At 40.0% G+C, this 25,902-nt stretch overlaps 1 protein-coding gene across 6 annotated transcripts in view; it reads right to left on the reverse strand.

The window, feature by feature from the left end:
- MEF2A (myocyte enhancer factor 2A) overlaps positions 1–16,957 on the reverse strand; it is a 124,268-nt gene extending 107,311 nt beyond the window's left edge. For 2 of the 6 annotated variants that reach the window (XM_010985329.3, XM_064480532.1), the window contains exon 1: positions 16,448–16,956. The gene's annotated coding sequence lies outside the window, so the exon portion shown is untranslated. Of the gene's footprint in view, positions 1–15,832; positions 16,125–16,447 lie in introns of those variants that run through there. The other 4 variants (XM_031440477.2, XM_031440479.2, XM_031440480.2 and 1 more) reach the window with 4 other exon arrangements.
- Positions 16,958–25,902: the final 8,945 nt, after the last annotated feature.

A 25,902-nucleotide genomic window follows, 5' to 3' on the forward strand; every position in this document is an offset into this window, starting at 1 on the left:
TATCTGTAATTCATCCCTTTTTATTGCCAAGTAATATTCTACAGTATGGAAATACCACATTTTACTTATTCATTCATCATATGGATGATAGATATTTGGCTGTTTCCACTTTCGTCTATCATTAATAATGCTGCTATGAACACTGGTACACAAGTTTTTGTGTGGATGTGTTACTCACTTCTATCTTCTATTCTTATAATAAAATTAATTAAATGTCTTCACATTTTCTTTTCTATCTTCTCACTTTATTATGGTATCTAACATCTTCCCCATAATGATACACTCATCTATTGTTATGCCACAAATAATTAAGCATTTTAGGTAAATTACTAGCACCTATTTTATTCTCCCAAATGATTTATCATCCTCCAATCTACAATCAGTAACCGTATTGATGCTTTCACATTTAATATTTCATATTAATAATTGTTACATGTTCTGATAATGCTGTCATTCTTCAAGTGGAGGGTGTAACTTCTCAAATGCTGAAGTTCCATTTATTCTGTGCCTCAACTTGACCTTAAGGGCTAATGCTCCCAGTATTCCTTGTCAGGGATATAGTTACTGGGACCTATCATTTTTATAGTCCTCAACCACCCAAACCCCAAGAACAAAAAACATATTTTGTCCACAAAAGAAGTACAAAAATGAGCACATTTTAAAATGTAACACTAGGCACTTAACATAATGAATGGCCAAATATACATCACCTTGGTTAAACAGTCTGGTAAACTTGCAAAGTGTGTCAAATAGATGTCCATACCAATAACAATGTTGGCCAGAATCTGAACACTGTATTCATGATATTCTGCAACTTCCTAAAGTTTTGAACTGGAAGAGGCCTCTGAGCTCTTTTGAGGAACACAAACTCTAAAACTTAACAGAAATGAAATGGAATCCAGGAGTAAAATCCCAGACTACCAGTCTAATCCACATCAAAATAGGCTTCTACCTATTTAAAACAAACAAGTAATAACAAAAACATGTGCCCTAATGGAAAAAAAGAAAAACAAACAGTCCTAAAGTTACCCTGAAAGATGAATATCATAATTTGGGATTTCTCTTGCAAGTAATTTGATACTTCTAAAGTGCTGCTTTGAACCTTAAAATAAAATAGAGGGGGCTTCAGAATATCCTCACAGTATTACCTTTGCTTGCATTCTGGTATGCCTTCTCCAGTGGAAGAGAACTGCTAAGTTATAGCTACTGCCCTAAGAATTGTACATCATCTACTACTCGTTATATCAAAAACACATCCTAGGATAGCTGCGGCAATTAGGAATCACTGTAATGCTTCATTTCTCTGCTAAGTAGATCCATAAGAGTCCATGTGTCAAAATTTTATCTATTATATCTCACAGCAGAAAAAAATATAGAGAACTAATGATGTAGCCCATCAGTGGTAAAGAAGACCATGTAAGTTCAGTCCAAAACCTTAGTTCAGTCCAATTTCTAGCATAAAATCTAGGGTCCTTTGAAAGACAGCAGTTTAATAGATTACTATATATTTACTGAGAATCTATGTGAAAGAATGCAAGAAAATTTAAGACACAAGCATAAAAACCTTCAATGCAGTGCGACATCTACTGCCTTTATTATAAGGTCAAACATGGTAAGCACAATAAAAACAGATACAAAGTACTACAGTATTTCAGAAGAAAAACCTTCTAATTGGAAGTAATCTGTTCTTTATGGAGAGCACAGCTTTTCAGAGGAGATCTAGAAGTGGGATAAAGAGGAGAATGAGAAAAGAATAACCCATCTTTATCCATGTATTCTACTTGAAAGATATATTCCCACCAATTCCTTTCAAACAATCAAAGTAAAGAATGAGGCTAGCACTGTCCTTTTAAACAAGTGATGCTGAGCTCTATTCTCTAAGGAACCAAGCTTTATTAATAAGAAAGGACCTAACATCACCTTCATTATCTTGTATGAGCATATTAAAGAAGGCTCTAGTCACTTCCAAGCTTAAAGACTTTCAACAGCTCTTCCTCAGTTGAAGAGCAAAGGCCAAACTGCTCAACATCCAAGGTGCTCTACCATCAGGTCTCAAGCTCTCTTTCCCACTTTACCATCTTATACTTTTGAAAAGTCCTCCAATCCAGCCAAACTGTATCCAGTACACACCTCTTACTTTTCTGCTTTAGCTTTTCTGCTCAAAATGTTTTCTCTATGTGTACTATCTTTTCTACATCTCTGACAATAAACCTTGACATCCAGTTCAAATATCAATTCTATGAAGCATCCCCTGGTCACTTCTAAACTCTTCCTTCCCTGAACTCCCTAATCCATTCATGTGTCTAAGATTTACACATCACTTGGTGATTAATATCCACAGTTATTTATGGGGTTTCACTCTTCCTACACAATTACTTACTAAAAGCAAAAAGTTACAACTCATATGTGTTTATATTTCTGCATCAACAATACAGAAACAATAGTTAAAGCAGTGGGAATAGATAAGGAATAGAGTTCAAAGGAGGAGGCAAGGGAGCAGAGCCATGGACATTGCTCTGGAGCTACCACAGTTACTAAATGGAAAAAAAGGGGGAAGGCAAAGAAAAAAAATGTATAAAGAGCCTGTCAAGTCATTATTTAAGATGAAAGCTATCAAAAAAGAAATGAGAGCTCAAATATGAGGTTCCACAGAGAGCTGAGCATGGGTACTGACTGCCTTTAAATACCATTGAAAAATCAGGTGGAGAATTCCAAAAACACATCATTAATAGCAAAAGGTTTTAATTTAAATTATGAAAGATTTCTGATGTTTAAAGTCAATATGCCTTTTAATTCTAGTTTATATTTTTAAAAAGAGATGTTTAATGACTAATGAAACAAGTCATTTTCTATTCCAATAACATAAAACACTGACAAAACACTTGTCAATTCTAGGAAAAGAAATGATTAAAGGTAATAAATATTTTAAACAACTAAATTCTAGAAACCAAGTATAAAGAATTTCCACATGTAATTTCACCTTTATGTTAAATTTCTCATCTTAAAAAAGACATAGATAACTCCTGACAGAGGCAAGGATTTGAGATTAGAGAACAGACACAGGTGGTAAGAAAGGGTGGTACTGATGAAAGGGAATAAATGAACGGGGCTAGGGCAAGCATCCCCGGCGTGCTGATCTGGTGGTGGGAGTCACCATCACAGGCTGGAGGCTAAAAAAATGCACAAAGCAAGAAAAAAATGAGAGAAAAAGAGACCATGGGTAGAAAAAGGACATTAAGGAGGGAAAGAAAAAGCAAGTAAGCAAGCACGAACGTAGATACTGAACCAGCCTACAGAGTATCTTTATACATCTTTAACACATTTACCCCAACACTCCATGGAAGGATAATATTGAGGTAGAATATCATGTTGAACTTAGGTTACCTTGCTCTTAACATGTGCCATTTTTATGAGACATTCAACTATTTGGATTTTTTTTTCTCATAGTTTTCTTTGCCTAACTAAATTGTAATATAGCCGTCATCTACTATTGAAGAAGAATGCATATAGAAGCATTTTTTAAAAAAGACACATAAAAGCATCTAAGACAGAGAGTCAATTAACTTTAGCCTACAATAAACAGATTTAGAGCCATCTTATTAGACACAATAACAAGTGTGCAGTCAAGAAATAACACCACACCTACAATTTACTGTAATCAAAGAACAATTGTCAAGATCATAAAATAAAACTGAGAAAGTCACAAGAAAGCAGAAAAAGAATGAAAAGAGATACATGTAGTTTAACTTTCAAAGAAGTTAACATCTATCAGATCAATTCCCAAGTTTAGAAGTTACCTTTTCTGAAAACTTCAAATATTAGATTGCCATTTGGGTAAAGAAGTACCAAAGAAGCCTTTAGTGAATACAGGCCTATAACTCATTCATGTTATAATAAAACCAAGGCATTTACAATATACATTACAGAAACAAACCTTTAAATTAATAACCTTACTTTACAGAAAAAAAAAACTTAAGACTTTTCAGTTAAGCCAGAACCTGCATTTGCATGCTAGCAGAATGAAGAGTATTTAAATTTAATTAGTTAATTTCTCCTACAAGGTACTTGCTAAAGTCTCTAGCTCATCAGTGGAAGCTGACTACCCATGTCTTTTCGTAACTAAAAGCTCTGTAGCACTGATAGCATAAATTAATAGATTCCCACTCCCCATTCCCCAAAGTAGAGACTTAAAGTGACGACGATGGTGGTAGCATATCCAAGTAACTAAAAAATGTCCCCCCAAACCATATTTTAACAAGAAACGAAAAAGGAATTTCACAAATTACACAAAGCCAAGCTTTCAGCACAGCCTGAAGACAAAGAATTCTGATACTACAAAACAACTACGAGTGAAAACAGAAAAATCACCATACCCCAGTACTTGATCTCTCAGGCTTTCACTCCACCCCTACTCAGCCACATGGCTTGGTGCCAGCAGAGGTGTCTAAGAGTCACTTGCAAGGACCATCAAAAATATTAAACTCACCCTAAATCTGAAAATACTGGGGAAATGGGCAGATCAGAACATAAAAGAGTACAGGGAAGGAAGTTCAAAGTTCTGGTGATTTAAAGGAACAGCTGCCATGTAAAGTGCTAGCTGCCACATAAAGGGACATAACCTTCAAACACATGGCTTCTGCGAGAAGAAAACAAGCAAAAGGAAGGAAAAATGTCCTCTGGCAACTGGATGAAAAAGGGAAAAAGAAAAGGGCGAAATTTTAAGGCCCTGGGAGACCAAAGAGAATCATAAAGTTGAAAGTCTCACAATCTTCCTGTCCAACCATTAAAACAAACAAATAAAAACCACTAAAGTAACAAGACTGTTCTATACTGACAGAAGAGGGCACCATTAAACTAGGAATACTGTAAACCCCCCCAATATCATAAAAACGAACAAAAGAAATGTGAAATCCAGAAAATCAGGAAACAGAATTTGACACGTATCAAATGAGGAAACCCCCCTACCAAAAACAACCTCAAAGCAGAAAAAAATCTGTAAGTCAATAATCCAAACAGAATTAAATATTCTGTTAATATATTAATATATAATTATTCATATATCAATAACTGAATTAAATATATTCAAATAAGCATCTATACAAAAAACACTTTGAATCAGAAACTGAGAAACTAAAAACAAAAATGAGAAATTTAAAAAGCTGACTGAATTCAAAACAGAAATCTTAAAAAATTATTACAGAAATGAAGAATAAATATTGCAAGCCACCCAGGGGAGATTTGACTTAAATGAAAATAACAGCATGTGTTATGAGCCACATCCATCCACATCTGGTGTTATGTTTCATCTGATTTCAGATAACTCTATCCAGCACTTCACAATAACTCACAAGCCACAACCCTTCCAACACTCACCAACATAAGCAAACTTCATGCCTTTTTCATAGCAGAGTCATATTTACTTTACATATTACTTAACCATTTACATTTAACATGTCTAAAACTAGGGCTGCTGTTTTAAATACATTTATCAGGTTCCTATCCTTTCTTTTTAAAGTGTTATTGACAAAGTTTTTGAGTATTGTTCACCCAACTCCATTGATGCCGTGAACCCCATGGTCTTTATTATACAACTTTGCATACATAGCACAGTAATTTTTAGGAACACACAGGCCAAGTTATAGAACTGGCTGTAGATGTGTATGTGTGAGTTAGTATACACACACGTATTTCTTGGCTCTGCAGAGAAGGCCTAGAAGCAATGACATCCCAGGAACAACGAGCATACCTAGCACCCAAATTTTGGTTTCTAAATGCCATCCTCCAATAAAAGGACCAAAGGCTCTTTGGAAAAAAAGATGATTCCAGGACTGGGAAAGGTAAAATACTACCAAATAGTGACCAGTTCTCCTAAAAAGCTTCCAGGTCATAAAGACAACAAAAGAAAGAGTTAATATCACAGATTTGGGGAGACTATATAACAAATAAATGCAATGTTGGGATCCTGGATTGGATCCTAGGACAGAAAAAATCATTAGGGAAAAAAACTGATGAAATTCAAATGAGGTATTTCCAGTTTAGTTACAGTATCATGTCAATTATTTCCTGGCTTTGATAATTGTACTGCGGTCACATAAGTTGTCCAACACTATGGGAAGCTGAGTAAAGAGTATATGCAAACATATACTATTTTTCAACTTTTCTCTTTATATAATAAACATATTATACAACTTTTCTCTATGTCTAACATCATTAAACTATACATGCTGTAAATTATAACAATTTCTACAGCAATTCGAAATACCAATGACAAAATACCCCATCATTTTGTTCCAATGTTAATATCCAATTCATTATACTGGAGAGAATAGAAAAACATTATACAATATGATTTAGAAAAAAACATTTTTATTGTTGTGGGGGTTTTTTGCTTTTTTGTTTGTTCGTTTGGCTCAAGACAATCTTATTGAGAACACAGTATTTGAAATTTTTCATTTTATTTTCCAAGATCAAACACTAAAAACCTTGAGATCATCTAAAATAGGGTCCTCTGCCTTAAGGCAGGGATGCCTTAAGGCTTTTTAAAATAGATAAATTCTCTCAGTTCCATTCCTCCTCAAACACCCATTCCATGGCCAAATCCTTAGGCTTTGTCATTAACAGGAATTATTCCACTTCTGGGAGTAAATTATACATCCCATTCTCTGACTGTACCCCCTTTACCCTTCTAGGCAACTCTATCAAGACTAAATTCATCATCTTCCTCCAAAGCCTGATCTTCTACTTGTGCTTACTATTTCAGTAAACTATCCATTTATTCCCTCAATTGCCCAAGACACAAACCTCTATCACTGAGTCCTTTAATTCTGTCTCCTATGTATCTCCTTAAATCCAACTATTTCTTCAATCCTCATCCCACTACCATAGTCCAGGCTACCTTACTCATTTTAACTGATTTGTTTAATATCCTCCAAATAATTCTCCCTGCCTACTAGTTTTAACTCTCTCCAAAGAATTCTCCACAGTGCAATCAGTATTACCTTTTTAATTAATTTCCTCCCAGGCTTAAGATGCTTCGATTTTCCTTAAGATAAAGTACAAATTCCTTAACACAGTTTAAAGGCTCTTCATAATCTGGTCCCTATTTATCTCTTCAGCCTTACCTCAGGGGCACTACCTGATCCACCCATAGTGTACTTTTTGAGTTTCTCCAAGCAATCCAAGCTCCCTAAGTATATCTCTTGTTCTTAACACAGGTCTGGTAAACTCTACCTTCCCTCTTCACAAGGCTAAGTCCTACTCTCTCTTCAGGCTTCAACCTAAGCTGAAGGTGTACTTCCTCTGGAGTAAGTCCTGGCCTCCCTGAAACTGGGTCAATGGTCCCTTCTACGTGCTCCTGTAGCACTCTGCAGTGTGCACATCCCAAAGTGGATTATATGGACACATGTATGTCCATACTCCCACCTAACTGTGAAAGCCATGCTTGTTCACTGGTATTCCTCATCACCCAGTCCAGTGGACTGAAAGAATAAGATAATGAAAACCAAACTGAAATGAACTGCCAAAGTAGCATAATGCTTACAAAGAATTAGAATCCTGGCTCAGGAGCACTATATTCTTGCCACTATACTTTGAGGCACTTAATTTTACTTTCATAAACAATCAATGTTAATTAGGTATAAAGCATGTAACATAGAGTTTAAAAGGACCTAGTTATCATCTCATTTTATAATTAAGGTGATGCCCAGAAAGGACTAAAGAACACTACCAAACAGCAATGCCAAGATTAGTCATTCTGATGTTCTTTAATTACATACTTTAATCTTAGGAATTAGGTTTTTAAAATGTTTAAACTGAAAAACTTCCAAGTTTCTCATTTCTTCAAGGATAGAAAAGTTATTAAAAACAAAACAAATAAATAGCCAATTCATTTAGAAGTTTCCACAAAAGTACCTAAAATGTTACAGCAAAACACAAGAATATTTCATTATAGTATATGAGTAATAGATAATATTGAGTCACTATTATAATTACACATTATAAACAACATATGGGTATCAATCATGTCCAAGGCACTGTGGAACATATTTGCTGAATATACAAAGAGATATAAAACAGGATTCCCACTCCCAAGAAACTTAATAAGAAAAGAATCTATGAATTTATATTGGTATTAAGTAACCAAATGAGAAGGAAAAGCTCTTCTTTACAATAAAATAGAATGCCAACTAACAAATGTAGAACAAACAATAGAAAAACACCACTTTGGAACAACTGTGTAAAAACTGACTCAGGTAAGAATCATCAATGAATGCTAAAACCATTATGCGAACATTTTTCGGAAGACAAATTTACACATTCTAAAAGCATCTCCCCAAAGATTATTCAGTAATAACAAAGAGGACAATGATAACGTTTATATGGAGAAAACTGGCAGGCTAACCTTAACTAAGTGATCCAAGTAAACACCACCGACAATGGGTCAAACTGACATTATATTGAATCCCGACAGGGACACACTGAGGATATATTACCACTTATGTGGTATTCCTACCAAAAATGCATAACCTGAATCTAACAACAAAGAAACAATAAGACAAACCCAATGTGATGGACATCCTATAAAACAAAGGACCTGTACTCTTCAAAACTCAACGTCAAGGGGAAAAAAAGGCTAAAGGACTGTTTAAGATTAAAGGAGACTATAGATATGATAACTAAAATGCCATCAATAATACTGGATTAGAAAAATGTTATTTAAGGATATTATTGGCACAACTGAAGAGATTTCAACATGAACTATATTATATTATTGTATCAATATTAAATTTCTTAAATCCATCATACTGTGGTTATGTAGGAATATCTCTTTGTTCTTTTTGTTTTGTTTTGTTTTTTGTTTGTTTTTGATTTGGGGGGAGGTAATTAGGTTAATTTACTTACTTATTTTAATGGAGGTACTGGGGATTGAACTCAGGACCCCGTATATGCTAAGCCTGCGCTCTACTATTGAGCTATACCCTTCCCCCATATCTCTTTGTTCTTGGGAAATATTGCTGAAGCATCTAGGGGCAAAGAATTACGATGTATCAGACCTACTCTCAAATGGTTCAATAATAAAAATAATCATAATAGGAAAAGGAAGAAAAAACAGAAAAGGAAAAAGAAGAGGAAAAAGAAGATCTACAGAGTGGATGCCAGCTATTACATTACAATACATGATCAAAGACATTATGTGATATGTTTAATATGTGGTTTCCTTGTAAGCAGAGCACTCAGTGAATTAATGCAGCATTTGCTATCTATCCCTTGCATGCATCTGTGATGTTCTGCATCAGATGATATGCCTCTGACTTTAACTGAATAAACTTGCATCTTTGGTATACTTCAGAAGATGTAATCAAGGATGTTCAAATTGTAAATGAAAGAAAATATCTGTTTCCCAACTTTGGAAATACACTCTGCAAATACAGAGAATCATAAGGCAAATATGCCAAATGTTAACAATCGGTGAATCCAAGTGACAAGTATATGGGAGTTCACTGCACTAGTCTTATAACTTTTCTCTAAGGTCTTCCCAAAGCAAAACAACAACAAAAACTTTCTGCTCATACCAAAACTTTTCTTTGGGGAAACAGTCATTTCTGAAAAACAAAAATCTAAAGACTCTTTTCTCCCTTTCCATTCATTATCCATGTCAAATTAAGTTTCGCATCTTTAAGAAAAAGGTTTTCAGTAACAGAATAAACATTTTGCTAAAGTAGTCCCCAACTTGCAAATGGATGATATTCTAAAAACATCCATTTGTAAGTCAGGTGTTTAGAACGTAGAATGGTTTTCACCATTACAAATATGGTTCCTAATATTGGCCACAAAAGCTCTCACAAAATGGAATCTCAAGAAATGTCATTTATGCTCAACAGTTCTGAGATTCCTGCCTTGACCCACAATGCTGATGACAATATATTAATATGTACAGAAAATGCATAAAGTACCATTTCATAACCTGGAAAGTACTTTTATAATTTTAAAGTTCTCATTTGGGAAAACTGGTTTGTATAGGTCATTTTAGTTGATCAGACCAACTTCCACTCAATTCAGCATTTACTGGGCACTCATTATGTGACGTGATAGACTGGTGGGTACCGAGCACGCAAAAAGAGCAAGGCAGTCTTTGACATAGGAACTCAGCCCAGCAGAAGAGAATAACATCAATTATAATACTCTATTCTAAAATGGGGTTTACTCTACAAATCAAACAATTAAAACTGGCATCAAGATTTGAGCTACAATTCACAAGATAAATAGTTCATTAATAGTTCAACAGGCACATGAGCAAGGGAGCACTTCCTGGCAAAAGCATGAACAAAGATATAAAAGTATTCATTCAAACATTTACTGTCTTCCAAGTGCCAGGCCAACAAGACAGTCAAGGCCTCTGCCTTCATGGGCTTATATTCAGATAATGGAGAAAGACCATAATTAAGCAATAACTAAACAAACAAGGTACGTACCAATTATAATAAGTGTCTGGAAGGAAATAACAAGATGTGTGAGAGAGTAACTAATGGAATACAACATTAAACAGGATGGTCTGAGTGAGAAAGTGAGATTTGCGCCAAGTTCGAAAGGGTCTGGTCAGGCCAGCCTCATGAGAAGCATCTCAAGCAGGTAGCAGAAAAAGTGCAAAAGGATGTAAACAGTTTAAAGAACACTAAGACACCCGTGTGACACTGGCATCCAATGAATGAAGGAAGAACAGTAAGAATGAGAAAGATCATACAGGGCCATTCAGGACATGGAAAGTAATACAGGTTTATTTCTAGAGGAATGGAAAGTCATTGGAAGATTTTAAGGAAAATGACATAATTTAGGCTCTTAAAATGGTCCCTAGGGCTGCCGTGTGAATAAAGAACTTGTGAGGCACCGGAAAAGAAACAAGAGGCTCAGTTAGGAGGCTACCACAGTAATTCATGGAAGAGATCATGATGCCTTGAAATAAAGAGGTAGCAGTGAAGACTAAGAGCAGTGGACTGGCTCAAGATAATTCTGAAGGTACAACAGAACATGTAGATGGATTGGATCTGAAAGAAAAGAAAAGAATCCAGAATGATATCTTAAGTTCCTGGCTTAAGCGCTGCCATTTACTGAGATGGGAAAGGCCAGCAGAGACGCCAGCAGGGTTTGCAGGTCGGAGGGAGGCAAAATGCTAGGGAAGAAGAATAAATAGTCATATGGCTAATATGTTTGAAATCCCAACTAAATTTCCAAGTGAATATCAAGTTCAGGAAAATTCTGGGCTAGAAAAATAAAACTAAGAGACATCAGCATGAAAATAATGGCCTTTTCAGGGAAGAACAAACAGCCTGCCCTGACTGGGTCACAGAAACTGAAGGGCTGTAGCTGACAATGAGCCTGGGAAGATAAGATAGAATCACAATATGAAGCAATCCATGACTAATAATGGCAAGAGCCGAAGTAATAATGATTGTAACAGCAGGAGAAAAAATTGTTACATTTCAGATACCAAGCGCCGTGCTAATAGTTTTACAACACACATCTCATTTAATCCTCTCAACAACTCTACAAAGTAGGTAATACTATAACCACTAAGATTTTATACACTGAGCCTCAAGATTGAGAACTTGCCAAAGAACAAAAAGTGCTAGAATGGGTATCCTAACTTAGGCAGTCAGATTTTAGAGGTCAACCTCAAATACCTTAAATTACTGCCTAGCTACTGATTTTATATGCCTTCAAAGTTTTTCTTAAAAGAAGAATGACATATAGACCTGAATTCTGAAATTCAAGAAATGTAATTCCAGTCTCTATGTAAAAGATGGATTGCTAGTGGTGGGGATACAGTGAGACAAACACAGTATTAGTCAATGCAAGAGCACCTTGTTTTAATAAGCCAACTGTTACAAATTACCTTACCAGGTTAAATGGAGAGTATCCTCTTGTTCCTCAGGTCACAAATCATACCTCAAACTAATCCAAGTCAACCTCTACCCTGCTGCTGACAATAAAATAACCTGGTAAAAAGGCCTAGCTCATGCAGTATAAATTTACTACCCACTACCAAAATATTTCTCAAAATATATAACAATGTAACTTTATAGATGACTGAATTTTTTTAAGTTCACAGATTAAAGTTTATATTTTTGTATAAGGAAGAAGATAAAATTAATACTGATTCAAGACAATCATAAAAAGATATGCCTTGCTTGATAGTCATCATAAGTCTGATCAGCCGTCTGTTTTTCACCCATGTTAACAATTCCTCTGGCTTTCAGCATCGTCAGTTATTAAACTGATGAAAAAGTAACACCAGTGTTCAAATATCTAGTATTCTCACAAAACAGCAAAAATTTTTAACTCATATGCTTATGATTTCATCTTCAGTGATTACTAAGACAATTCAATATTAAATAGATACTAAGCTCAGTAAAAATCAATCCAATTCAGTAAATACAAATGACAATATTAAAATCAATAAATAATAAACATCTATGTTAAAAATACAGTATTTATTAAATACGCATCAACACATATCCCATGCCATACATGAGATTTATTAATGAATGGACTTATACTCTTAATTATAAAAAACTAGACACATGGTCCATTTATTAGAGTACACAAATAAAGCATAAACAGATAAAATCACTTAGTTCCACCAAGCAGGTAAAATGAAGAATAAAAAATTATACTTACCTACTAAAGATAAGCTATTTTTTAAATATACCCATTCCATGTATGTTAGAAAACATTTTTCTAATTTCAAATTTTAAATACCATATCTTGAAGATAACTTCCACCAATAATTCCTTAAAGACATATTTCACTGGAGTAGGAAAAATACTTACATTTAAACCTCTAATTTTTTTTAGTATCAGGAGAGATCATGGAAGTTAGAATCAAACAATGATTGCAGATCAAAAGCTTAAACTAGAAGAGCTAACTAAACATTTTATGTATCATCTGACAATAAATTTAAGATGCTGGGATATTTTATTCCAAACAAATATATGAGCATTGTCCTGTATTTATACATTACATGAAGCCCTTTTAGTAACAGACACTAAATGTACAGACACTGGGCAGAGTACCTACACAATCTTCACAGGAGGACAGGGATGTGTGGAGAAAGGGATGAAGGGCCATCAAGTAACATGCATTTTTTGTACATGAAGCTCAGGCAATGCCCTAGGAACTTTCACACTATTATTTCATTCAATTCTAACAATTCTATGGGACAGGGAGTATAATTCCTTCCCATTTTACAAAAGTTGTCTCAATTTTGTCAATGGTGGAAATGGAATCAGAACTAAGATCTGATGACAAAGTCAAGCAACCTTTCTTTATGAAGACTTGCAAGTCAGCACAATATATTAAAGCGTTCTTTGCAGGAGGTTATCTAACTAGAATATTGAGTTGATTTTTCCATATTTACACTTCTCTTAGTACTTAAACATTGAGAGGGCACTCACTTCTTAATTTACTAAGAATGTTCACAGATTTTCTTTCTAATCTAGGGGAAAAAAACTCCATACTTGACCATGTTCAATCCACAAAGCAGTAATTTCATTGCCCCATCACTGATATAAGAAAACTTCGGCTAGACTTTGTCACATTTGTATGTACTGTGAGTATATCTTCCAAAACAAACCAAAAAAAAAAAAAAAGTGCATGGTCTGATAATAAGACAGTATATAAAATTAGAAATGCCCACAGAAAATCCAGGACCATCATCATTGTACATTACACTAAATTTCGCTTGCCAGATTTTAGAAAAGCAGCAAAGGGCAGAAAAAAGGTGACTTTCCAAAATCTGACTGACAAGCATGCTACTTCCCAGTAACAAATTTACTTACGGCTTCCTCCTCCTAAATTCAGAAAACAAATCTACTAATATGATTTTATTGAAATATTTCAAACTTCAAAATCATGTTCTAATAAACATTTCCATAATAACTTAACCACTCTCAGAATACACTTTAATATTTCTCTCTTGGTAACCAATTAATGAGTTACAATGTTGCTACCATTTGAATATTAATAAAATTAATATTAACCTGCACTGCATTCTAAACGGAAAATACAAAACAATAATGCAATTGCCTTGAAAAATAAAGCATCACCATGCTAAATGCAAATTCTTTAAAAGATTATTTCCAGTTGCGTTTACAAAAAACAATCTTTGTCAAACATACGCATTAAGGAAACATAAAAACTAAGAATACAAGAGATTATTCTCAAACCATAATTCAACATGGTGACATTACAATTATTATTTCTGAGCCCCAAAGTGCTGTTTTCCTTCCACTGAACACTCCCCAACACTTACTCACTCACTGCACTAAACAATATACTGGGGAAAAAAAAAAATGCTGGGAAGTAATTTAATGAGCTAAACATAATTTTATCACCTTTGTTCCATATGAATAAAACCATAGTTTTATATATAACAATAGTGTGAATTAAATGAAATAGGTAAGCAAATAATTGTGTTTAGAAAGGTCACTACTACTTCACAATCGCTGACTGCTTTAGTAAATAAGTTTCTACTGGAAGCACTCTTCCAACAGAACTGTTAAAAAGACTATGGTCTACAAAGTATTTAAATCACCAGTTTTGGTTCTTCAGAATATTTTCATTATAACACCATAATCACAACTGTTTGACATGATGCTCACTGAAAATTAAGTGATTCCAGAATCAGTTAGTGCATCATCATATAGAACTAATCTTAATGTTTTATATGACATATAACCTGTTCATTACGTTTGATATAAAGTCTAACTAAAATTGGCATCCACTTTAGTGAAAACACTTTTGACATTTCTCCTAAGACGTAAGTTGGCATTCACAGTAAAAGAAATGAGTAGAGTGTGCCCTCCAAAAATAAACAAAAACCCAAAACCAAAAGATGTACACACAAAAGCCGCAACAGCACAGTAGTCTTTTATCCTTATTTCCTAAATTCATATTATTAAAATAAATGCCATTTTTGTGTTTGCAAGAAACCTTTTAAGCTATTTTGTTTACCTTTTCCACAGACTCTTCAAGTACTGCCAAGGTAACATAGATTGTAAAACTGACAACTGGAGTACTTGGCAGTTGCCAAAACAACACAGCTGGATTCTTAAAGCGAAAGTGCTCTTGGGTAATGTGCGCCTAATTAAAGCCTTAAAGAACCTTCTCTTCATATAGTAATAGATATAAGACACAGGGGAAACATGCTGTGCTAAAATTTGAAAATTTTAGACAATATTTGTTTATAAATACAAACACTATTGTTAACACATCACAGCAGGCCTTTCTATAAAAACACACTTATTGGAATCACAATCTCATTGTAAACTAAAACGCAGGTTACACTATGCTATTCTTCAATATACAAACGGTTTCCTACTAGATCATGACAGGACGCTCCCTTCTTATCTCAGGAATCACACATCAGGTCTCAGGAACATTTTTATAGTTACTCTTTCAAGGGGGGGCGGGGGGGAAGAATCCTTGTTTTTCTAATCCAGAAATACTCATCGCTTCCAAACTTGTTTCCATCATCTCACCTGCTAATAAATCTTCACTGATTAAAGGCAGATGGAATCGAACTAAAAAGCAAAGTTTCTATCACACAAATCCTTCCCTGAGAGCCGGGATCTACGTGGATGTCGAGGGGTCCGCGAACGGTCTCTGCAGCCCCTTCTTTCCGCGCGACGTCTCCCCGCACCTTCCAGCGTCCACACCCGCAGGTGCCCCCGGCCCGGGCCACCTCCCGGCCCCAAATATCGACCTGGCCACTGACATACACAAACACACACACCCGGAGAGTTCGGACCTAAATGTTCCGCTCCGTCAGACCAACCTTCTCCCAAAGCAGAAGTGGGGGAACTTCTTCCAAGTCCCACAACAGCGCAGAACGCCCCCCGCACCAGGGGTCAATCCCTTCGGGGAGACCCCAGCCCCACAAGGCAAGATGAAGAAGAGGGCCCTCGGGCGTTCTGCCCCGGAGAGGCTCCGGGCCCTCAGGGAACTCCTTCAACTTTCAAGGAGGCGACATCCACTACCGCCCCCCAGCCCCAAACGCAGCGCGCGCCCTGGGAGGCTCCTCGCTCCAAGCCCGCGCGGCCGAGCCTCCCTCCGCCAGCCCGCGACACCCCTTCAGACCTCGGGCCCGCCCTCGGGGCACCCCGCCCCCACCTCCACAGGCGCCTCGCCCCTCGGCGCCGACCCCGACGCGACCACCCCTTGCAGCCTCCCCGCACCCAACCCGCCCCGCCGCCGCGCGCTTGGACCTCGGCCGCCTGCCAGCCGGACGCCGCCCCGTCCCGGGGTCCCCGGAGTCCCGCGGGCGCCCCTCCTGGGCCGCGCCGCCCCCCGCCCCAGCGCCCCCAGCCCCTACCCGGTCCCCTCGCCGAGACGCCGCCCCCTCTGGCCCTGCAGGCTCCGCGGAAGGAGCCCTGCCGGCCGCGGCCCTCACCGTGTCTCCGGCGCAGCTGGCGGGCGCACACAGCCGCAGCCCGGGCCCGCCACCAGCGCTCCGCGCCGCCCGGAGCCGCCTCCTTCAGCCCGGGACTCGCCGGGACATCCGCGCACGGATCCCCACACCGGGGCTATTTTTAGGAGACGGGCCCCGGCCAGACCGGAACTCGTTCCCGTCGGCGCGCGTGCGCACTACGCTGACGGTACTCGGTGTCCCTCCGCCAACCTCGTTTTTCCTTCCCTTCTCGCTCCCTCTCTCCCCTGCTTCTTTAAGGTTTCTTCTCAGAGCTGATTTATCCTCTTGATGGGTCTAGAGCACTTGGAGTGGGAAAGACAAGGGGGCTGGCAAAGAGAGTCACACTGTTTGGAAGCGAGCATTACCCCACAAGGACGTGAGGGGCGGACTATGTTTTTTCGGGTGGGTGAGGAGACAGATCACCCGGCACAGGAAGGAGATGACGGCGGTTTGGCGCCGCGGCTACGGGCTAGAGCTCGCTTCCCTATGAAGGACCGTGTTCTCCTGGAAGGGATACTGGTCACTTGATGAGGGCCTGGGCGCCTCCCAGGGCGGGGCGGCCGGCGGCGTCGCGCCCTGCAGCCCCGCCTCCCCCGCCTCCCCCGCCTCCCCCGCCGCTGCCTCCCTGACCGGCCCTCGGGGGCCGGGCCGGGAGCAGCTCCAGTGACGCGGCGCGTGGCGAATCGCCGCGCGTGGCCGCCCACTGCAGCCAACCCGCGGCGCCGGAGGGCGGGGCTCGCGGGGCAGGGCCGGGGCTCCCGGAGCGAGCCCAGCAGTCGCCCGGAGCCCCGTGCCAGGCAGCGTCCTTCGGGAGGGCTCAGTCACCCACTGCTGGACTCTTGGAGCCGCGGCCAGAACCCCGCCCTGGGGCACACTTGGATCCCCCTGTTCTTAGCTTGCCACACCCGCGCCCTCATTGCGGTCAGGACCGCACCTGTGCCCACGCCTGGGCGGCCACCAGGTCACTCTCACTGGGCAAGCACAATGGTGCTTGGACCCGGGCCCCCAGATAGTAGGACTTGAAGGGGCCTGGAAGGCGGGCGACACCTTTCCGGCTGGCCAGCCAAGCTCGCCACGTCCCAGGAGAGACTCATCCTAATAATCTTTACTATTAATGATATCTAATTACTAATAGGCGCAGCTAGTATGCCTTGAGCGCTAAACTACGTGCTGAATAGCTTGCATCTGATAGCTCATGTATTCCTTATAACATCCGCATGAAGTAGATTCAGTTTCTGTTCCCACTTTACATAGGAGGAAAGGGAAGCTTGAGCGCTAACGTGACCTTTTGGGTTAAGCTTAAGAGGAGGGCACTAAGGACTCGAAATCCTTACCACTCCGCATACTGCCTTTTCTGAGAGCAGTGCAAAGGAGATGTTCTTGAAACAGCCGTTCTGCTTAGGGGGCTACTGGTTTTTGTCGAGGGAGGTCGTTAGGAGGTGAGCCATTATGGTCCTTACATCCTGAAGGCTGCTTGCCTCTGGAGTTTCTGTGGCCACACTGCCTACCTCTGCACCAGAGGTACCTATGCAATGGACACAAAGCCAAAGAGTTGTTTTCATTTGAAGATGAGAAATTCAGTCCTACAGCACATTAAAACAAAGTGATCAGAATGGGTAAGCAGATGTGCAGAGGCTGTGGGCAGAGGAACTGGGAAGTTACAAAGGAAGCTGGAGGCTAGCAGGCTTCCTCCCTCAAGGACAAGGCAGTGTACTGGGGAGAACCCAACACAAAAGCGACATATAAACACCAGACACTGGAAAACAAACTTGGAGTTGTGCTCAGAGCCCCAACAATGTCAGCGTTCAGAGGAGCTAGCAGCAGGGACTGCAAGCAGGTTTTTAAAACACGTTAGAATTTGGTGTAACTCAGCAAGTCATGTGGAAATGCATGCTTTTCAACTTGCCAGAAGCTGCAAAGCCAGCTGAATTTGCCTTCTCTGATCCAAGAGAATAGAAGAGTTTGACAGTTTTCCTTCAAAACCTATGGTCTGAGGTGGGGGGACAGTGAGCCACGGCTCCCTCATTCCCACCTGCCCTTCACCCTGGAAGAAGAGGGACAGTGAGAACAGACTCTTCCCAAAGAGGTCGCACACTCTCATTGCTCTACCCCATCTCCCATCCTTGGCAGATGCTGACCCTCTTGAGGCACAAAAGACTCAGCTCCAACTGCCCACTCCCCACCCATTCAAATGCTGTTGGTTACTCCAGAAAGCCAGGCAGACAACTTGGCTCTGAGTCCAGCCAAAGCAGACATGGAGAGACTGCATCACCTAGGGAAGCACCTCTTTCCCCACTGCCCCCTGCAAGTCAAAGCCCTCGTCTAAGAATTGCAGGGAGTTGTTTAAGAAGGAAGGAAGGAAAAGAAGAGGGAAGAAAGACAAGTAAGTTTAAGGACTATAGAGCACAGCTATTGTAAAATCCATTAACAAAGCATAATCCCTATTATTTGTAATTAAAGTAACCAATTTTAGGAAATCATCATAGCTTCTATTTCAGGTCTCAAAGACATGTACCTAAAGTCCAGTGTCTGCAGCAGCTTGCACTCAGCTTGGCATAGACCATGTGCCACTGGCTTGGAAAGAACTTCTGAGGAGTCTTCACCTCTTTCTGTCCTTAAAGTGCTCAGGCGTCCAGGGAAGGGACTCAGCACCATACTAGACACTGCAGTACTGAGGTGAGGAAGAACAGTCCTTCCTCAAAAGGGGCTGGCAGGCCATGGGGCGGGGGGTGGGGGGGAGATACAGCTTAAAACACAAGCCAGCCCGATAACCAGCAAGAGAGGGGTTAAGGGCATTAGAAGAGTATAGAAGATAAGTATTTAAGAAGGGAGGAGAATTAGGGAAGGCTAATTAGAGGAGGCAACCCCACAGTGAATCCAGAAAGCCTCTGAGAAGGATGGAAAGGGGCCCTCTCATGGTCCTGCTCTAAAGAATAAAGCCCAAGCTCCCTAGGAGGCAGGGATCTCTGACCATCTGGCCAGCCTCCCCCTCACCTCTTCCTGCCAGATACCCCACCATCCCCATTCAGGAATTCTGAATCGTACACCAGGCTATTTCCTCCTGTCTGCAGGGTAAACCCCTTTACAGCCATCAAGTCTCCATTAGGTGTCATTTTCTCTAAGAGCCCTTCTCTAATATCCCGCCTAGTTGAAGGATAAGTATTTCTTTATCTTTATATGTCTGTCTTTTCCCCTTTGGTGAGTGAGCCCCTCGAAGACATAAACTGTGATTTACTCCTTAATTGATCCACAATGTCTAGCACAGTGCCTAGTGTGTAGCAGACAACCAAATAAATGTTCAGTAGAGGGACTGCAGTGTGCAAGGACCCTGTGCGTGTGGCTCAGGAGAGAAACCACAGCTAGAGGGGTGTGCCTGGAGCCTGGAGTCTGATCAAGCACCTGGGAATGGTGGGAGATGAGGCTAGAAGAAGAGTGGTCAGGAGTGAGATGGTGCCAAGCCATTTGGATTTCTTTCTGAAAGCAATGGGAAGCACTGACATTTCAAGCAGGTGAATAGCAAGATCGATTTGGCATTTTAGAAGGATGGCTGAGGGCAGTAGTTGGGGGTGGGTGGGAGGAAGCAAGACTGCACTCAGGACAACAAATTAGAAGGCACTGGTGTTGCTGCGGCTGTCAGAACCCCTACCTCCATCCCTGGAGATCTCCGCAGACTGTCCCTACACATGCTAATGGATTCCGGAGTCTCTGCTGAGGCTCTGGCCCCAGGAGAGGGCTTGGGTCAGTAGATACATACCCCAGCTTCCTCATGCCTTAGGAAGATAATCTGAGGCATGTACCCAGAAGTCCCCCAGGGGGGTCCCAGGGGCTTGAGCCCCCACTGTCATCAGTGGTGATCCGCTCACTAGCACACATTCATGTTGCCTCTCCTCACTTCCCCATTCCTTCAGATCCCTTTCCAGGATCACCTCCCAAATAAACCACCTGTACCAAAATCCTTGTTTGGAGGCCTGCTTTTCAGAGGACCCATTTGAGACAAATGGTAACTGAGACTAAGGAAGAAAGAAGACCTGTAAGAAGATGGTTGCCTGATAGTAAAGACAGAGCAGGAACAAAACATGGAGCTAGAAGGAGAATTGACCTGCTTGCTGCCCATTAAATCTGGGGTCAGGGAAGGTATAGGAGTCTCAGCTGCATCCAGGTTTCTGGCTTGAGCTCCTGGGTGGATAATAGTGCATCATTTAAATAGGGAACACTGGAGGAAGGTGAGATTGAAGAGTCTGGAGGAAGGGAGTATGATGAGCTCCATTCTGCTCATGTTAAATTTGAGATGCCTGTGGGACAAAATATCCTTAGCTTCATGGGGCTGGAAAAAGATACAACTAGATGAGATTTGACAATGTAGGGAGGGCTTCCTGGAGGAGGAGAAATTTAAGCTGAGCTTTGAAACTGAGCTACATGGGCTGGAGGAAAAGAGAAATAATTTATAGACCAGAAGAAAGACAATGAGAGGGATGGACAGTTAAAAAGAAATAGATTCGTCAGGGGAAAAAAGTAAGTTTATTTGAACTAGGGTAAATAAAAAGAGCCTCCAAAGGGTTTTAATTTGTGAGCTGCTTCGTACCATGTTCAATCTTGTGTCCCTCACACTTACACAGAGTTGATGTTTATTAAATAAGGTGTGAACCCGGCAAGTGTCTCAATAAATATTTTTCATGATGTCTCAGTCTTGTACAACTATAAATAATTAAAAATGGAAGGTTTTAAAAGTGTTCCAAATTAGCAAATTCTCCAAATTTAACTTTGTGTAAGGATTCATGTCTTGTGGAGAAATATCACATCTAAGAGAAACCACATCTTACTTGTAAAGTTACCTACTTGTAAACTTGTAAATCTGATGTAGGATCTAATGGCTTGTAAATATTTCAGAAAATCAAAATTCCACATTTTAAATTAAACCTACACAAAAAACACATGATCTACTCTGTACTGTACACCATAGTTTCTTTAGAGTTAAAATCACGAACGTATGTCTGAAAGAGAGAGATCTTTTGTGCATTTGTTTTCTATTTCACATTCCATGATACACACTCAGATCTAAATGCCATTTTCTAATAAAAGGAACCAGGGCTCCTTGGAGAAATGGTTGATTCCAGGACTGGAGAAGGGAAAAAAAAACCCACCAACAAAAAAGTAGATAAACCTATTGTGCCAGAAAGCAAGGAAGTTCTCAAAAAATGGTGGGGCAGGTCAAAGGGACACAGGAGCCAATGGCCAAAGCTGGAACAATGTGAACAACAAAGTAAATAATGCTAGTATTGGATTATAACCTACAGAATAAAATAAATATTCATGAGCCCATACCGATATAAATAAATAATTGACTAAATAAATAAACAGGAGAGAATGTATAGATTTTACTTATACAAGCCCCATTAAAAAGTGTAGAAGGAGTGAGAACAATTCAAAAGCCACAATTTGACAAGCATTGCTGTTTCAGGCAAGAGTGTTCAATGGATGCAAAATTAGACAGAAAAAGAATGATAAGAAACAGGACAATGCACAGTCTCAAAGTAGTTCCCTGCAAGGTATTTATTAATTACAAAGAGAAACATAGTAACTCTATGGTAGAAAAACCCAGCAGACACCACCTCAGCCAAGTGAATAAGGCTAGCATCACCAGTAACAAAGTTTATTGACATTACGTACCCTGTGGTATGAAGCAGTGAGAAGGGTACATTTCTTCTTTGGTATTTCTGCCTGAAATGTGTGACCTGAATCTAATCATGAGAGAACCTCAGACAAACACAAATCGAGGGACATTCTGTAAAATAACTGATCAAAATAATAGTGCTCATTGAAAGCGTCCAGATCATGAAAGATAAGGAAAGACGAAGGAACTGTCACAGATTGGAGGAGACCAAGGAGATCTGACACCTAAATTCAAAATGGGACTCTGGATTGGATCCCAGTGCAGAACAGAGATGTTAGTGAGAAAACTGGAGAAATTTGAATAATGTGTGCAGTTTAGTTTATAGTGTTATGTCAATGTTAATTTCCTGGCTTCCATAATCATATTATCCTTATGTAAGATAACACTGAAGGAAGCGGGGTGAATTTTCTGCACTATGTTTGCCACTTTGGGTAACTCTAAAAGTATTTAAAGGTAAAAAAAAATTTTAAGTGATAAGATATTTTAGTATTCTATAATTTACTCAACTCTCCCAGTGACAACGGTAACATGGAGTCTAATTAACTAGTATAAAGCATTTTTTTCAATAGTTAAGTTCAACCTCAAATTGGGCAATATTTAAACTATCAGTAAAATGTTTGTAAGTATGAATGTTTTGAGGTGGCCAGTGTTCTGAATTGACAAGAAAAAAACACAAAATATAACAGTGTTTCCATTTACTACTAACAGCAGTAAGGTCCATGAATGCCACCTGGCAGTTCTTAAGCATCAGAAAGTGACACACATGTATAATTTCTAACATTGCCCATTACATCTTTTTCAAACATTAAAAACGTTTTCACTTTTCTTATTTGAATATTCTTGAATGCCTGATGATGAAAAGGATGAATTCAGGTTCTCAAAGAAGAAGATAAAAGATGTTTCCTTTGCTCAGTTTATAATCTTACATGTCAAAGTCTACATGAAGATTAAATAAACTTTAAAAATATAAGAAATCGAATCGTTGACAGCTGGATGTTTTATACACTCGAACTTCAAATAAGTCTTTCAATGTCTATTATATGTTGTCATTTTATTTTATTTTACTTTTTTCCTTCTGCACGGAGTTTTTTTCGACTTTGTGATCCTCTCTACAACCAACAATACATTCATGTGTCAATGACAGTAATTCCTATCCTGGAGTTTATTTTCTTTTCAGTGTTTGTGTTCCATCCAAAGAGGGGCTGCATTTCACACATCCTCCTAATATCCCACCCACATCCACCCCTTGATATGAGATCATCATTTCTCTCTGCTGTCCTCTTTGCTTATACATTGTTGTCATAGATAATTCTTCTGAAGTCTGGAACTGTCCTAGTGGCCACATTATACAAATCATTCCCAAATGGCTACTTATGATCTAGCGAAGATTTTTGTCTGTTAGAATTTTAAACTATTGAAATTTGAAACAACTCTGATAGTCACTGAAAAGGTAAGACCACAAATTTTGGAGTCCAGTGGTCTTTTGTTTAAATCACACCTCTACCATTTCCCAGGTGTGTAAATTTGGGCACGCTGCACAACTTCTCCAAGCCTCTATTTTCCTTCCTATAGGATGAGAGGAATCCTCCCTCAAGGTGGTTTTGAGGATTGAGTAACCCGTATACAGTGCTTACATAATCCACATGCATAAATAGTAGCTCCATGTTTGGCTGTTCGTTGATGGATTCTGCAAACTTCTACTGAGCCTCTACGGGGTGCCCAGCACCGTTCTAAGCACAGGGAATACAGAGAAGATCGATGTTCTCAGGAAGCTTGTCGTCATGGGGGTAGACAGACAATAAAACATATACAAACAAGAAGATGTCAGATGGTGATAATGGCTGTGATGATATAACACAAGATTGTGAGAGAATGCAACTGAGAAGAGACCTTAGCTAGGGGTTCAGGGAAAGCTTCTCTGAGGCAGTGACATTTCAAATGAGTGACAAAGGAGCTAGACAGATGAAGACCTGGGGAAGACTGTCCCAGGCAAAGGGAGAACAACATGTCCCCGAGATGGGACTAAGCTTATTTCATTCAAACAACAGAAAGAAGGCAAGTGTGGCTGGAACAGGGTTGGGGGGCCCGGGCTGGTCTTTAAGCCATTGGAAGCCTATTGCTTCGGCACTGTTATGTATGTGACAAAACAAGGAAAAAGCAATAGATTAAATCGCCAGCACGTTACTACATGTCGCTCCCTTTCCATTTAAGAGGGGCAAGTGAGGCTTCTGTCTCTCAGTCTAACAGTCAGTATTTTTTTAGTTGCAAGTGACAGGAACCCAAGTCACACCAACTTAAATCAAAAATTAAGAGGGAAAATTTATTGCTTTGTTGGACTGAAAATTGAGGCATATTCCCAATTTCAGCATTGCTGGATTGGAAGCTAAAATAATGGCTCTTCCTCTCTCTCTCCTTCTCTCATTCACCCTGTTCTGTGCCCTCAGATTCGTATGTTGAAATGCAATCCCCCATGTGGTGGGATTAAGAGGTGGGGCCTTCGGGAAGTGACTAGGTTATGAGTGTGCAGTCCTCAGGATGGGATTAGTGGCCTTGTAGAAGGGACCCAGAGAGCTCCTTTGCCATGCGAGGACACAGCAAGAAGTCCATCTCTGACCCAGGAAGCAGTCTCTCAACAGACATCAGATCTGCTAGCTCCTTGACCTTGGACTTTCCAGTCTCCAGCACTGTGAGAAATAAGTTTCTGTATTTTATAAGCCACCTAGTCTATGGCATTCTGTTATAGTCACCTGAACAGATTAAGACAAGTTCCACTGAGAAAGAATTTTCTTTAAATCTTTATTATCAAAGTCCCAGAGTTAAGCCTGGGCTGGTCACATGTCTCTCTCTGAACCAATCACAGTGGCCAGGGTGACAGAATGCCCTCATGTGGGACACATGTGGGACACATGTGGGACACTACCCACCCCTGGAGTCCTGGGAGGGGACTTAAACTCACCAAGAGCCCAGGAACACATGAACTGAGAGTGGGGGAATTGTTCTGCACAAATTAGGATGCTATTATCACAAGACGGGGGTCTGTGTGCCAGACAGACAAAAATAAAATGGACACCAAACCAGCTGAGTGGCAAGAGGTGATTGTATGCTTGTGTTTAAACCATGAGTGGAGAAATTTGGTTCCTACCCTCAAAGTTAACCCTAAGATCCTAATGGAAAAGAGACACAGAAGGGAAATTGTCAGTAAGAAACCTAACAGACTGTATTGTAAAGCCTGAAATTCCACGTTGAGTTTATTTTCTCAACATCTTTGACCTTCATAGGGTTGTAGACATCTTTGACCTTGACATCTTTGACCCTCACAGGGTTGCAGAGTCGTAACCATGAGTTCCCTGTTCTTACCAGACATGTGTGCCCCCTACCCAGCTAGTTACCCTCTCAGCCAGACCAGCCAGACCAGCCACATCACACTCGTCCTAAACCTCATAGGTTTCATGTCCCTGCCAGCTCATACGATCATTCAAACAAGCAAATCACATTCTCCTGCAGGAACCAGCGGGCATCTCACCCTCCTGTTGCTACCAAGCGTTTCTCCCACAACTCTTGCTGGTTCGCTCTGCTCCCGAGTGCAAGCCCAGTGTGGCCCTGCCTGGTGCTCAGTCTCCTCCTCCCGCAGGCTGTGAGCATATGTGACCCATAAACTGCTGCCAGTCTCATCTGTCCACTGCTGGGTGTCATGGGTTTGGGCCTCTTGTATTTTCTAGAGCAGGAGATCCCTCCTACCCCAACAGGGTGAGTAGGAGGTGGTCAG

The sequence above is a fragment of the Camelus dromedarius genome, chromosome 29, assembly GCF_036321535.1.
Source record: "Camelus dromedarius isolate mCamDro1 chromosome 29, mCamDro1.pat, whole genome shotgun sequence".
In the NCBI taxonomy this organism is placed as follows: domain Eukaryota; kingdom Metazoa; phylum Chordata; class Mammalia; order Artiodactyla; family Camelidae; genus Camelus; species Camelus dromedarius.